The following is a 1,174-nucleotide window of genomic DNA, read 5'->3' as shown; positions in this document are numbered from 1 at the left end:
AAGTCAATGGGACTTCGGCCTTTTTGCAACCCAGTGGTACTTCCTGTATGGAACACGGAAGGAGGGGGGTTTGTTTACTCCAGTTCTTATATACAGTCAATGTGACCAACTGAGAGACAGGTTTCTCATCAGAGCGCCCTCGCTTTTGTGTTGTTTTTACAGCAGTGGCCTGGATTTCTGGTGGCAGTTTAACCACTGGGGCGTGAAGTCCAGTATCCATTAGAAGTAACAGTATCTCCAGCTTTTTACTCCCATTTGAAAGAGATGAACACAAAGCAGAGAGGATCCTTTGTAAACGCGCATCTGTGTGGACGAGAAGAACCAGTTTCAGGTAAGTGATCCACAGGAAGTAGAACTCAGAGAAAGGACGGGCTTTTGTGCTGACCCAGCTGCTCAGAAGCTGTGCCAAAAATAGAAAAAAACTTTCTCAAATCTTATCTTTGGAGCATTTATTAGCATTGTTACGGCCCTGGTGAGTTTGGGGTGAATGACTTGGAGTGAATGTGAGAGCTGCAGCTCTGCAGAGTGTGGACCCGCCCATCTACACCTGATCCTCATCATGCCATCTGCTGTGGACCGGTGACTGAGGATCCATCTGGAATTACAAAAATCATAGTAAAGTAGTGAAGCTTAGCACAACTTCAATAAGGAAGATATATTATTTCCCTCATGCATGCAGGTGTTCACCGTCACTCTCCACGTCATCAATTGGTATGCATTGGGAGCCAATAGCTGAAGCACTCACTTTCTTTATAGCCAATCACAATCAAACTTCTGCCTTTAATTCAGTAAAGTTTGTTCTTTCAGCATTCCGGATGTCGCGCCAGCTGTTTTGCTGCTCACCAGTTCTCACGCCTGGTTCAGTCGTTTGGTTTTCCCCAAGGCGGTGCTGATCTCCGCCAGTTCTTTGGCAACGCTTTGTTACCTGTCTGGAGGCACCCTACTGCTAACCTCAGCAAACGCCGCCCCACCGCCCCGCCGCCCCTGCTGTCTTCAATGCCACTCTGTTCGAGTGCTCGCCTTCGTTGTGCTGGGCTGCCATGCCTTCCATGGCTTCAATCTCCGGTTCCCGGCTGCTGCTACACAGGAAAAATAGGAGAGTATTTTTTTCGGAGTTAAAATCAGTTTATTCTGATTGAGTAATTTTTTAACATTTTAGAGTAAGATCATTTCG

General features: G+C 46.8%; 1 long non-coding RNA gene across 1 annotated transcript; it reads right to left on the bottom strand.

Annotated features, from left to right (window-relative positions):
• Positions 1–434: 434 nt before the first annotated feature.
• Positions 435–1,077, bottom strand: LOC112138356. The gene is made up of 2 exons (XR_002917759.2): positions 844–1,077; positions 435–595 (listed from the first exon to the last, which is right to left on the bottom strand). It is a non-coding gene; the product is annotated as an uncharacterized LOC112138356 (long non-coding RNA).
• Between the last annotated feature and the right edge of the window lie 97 nt (positions 1,078–1,174).

Source organism: Oryzias melastigma, unplaced genomic scaffold (genome assembly GCF_002922805.2).
Source record: "Oryzias melastigma strain HK-1 unplaced genomic scaffold, ASM292280v2 sc07442, whole genome shotgun sequence".
NCBI classification, from domain to species: Eukaryota; Metazoa; Chordata; class Actinopteri; order Beloniformes; family Adrianichthyidae; genus Oryzias; species Oryzias melastigma.
The sequence above is the reverse complement of the archived record's forward strand: the minus strand, read 5'-3'. Positions and strand labels throughout refer to the sequence as shown.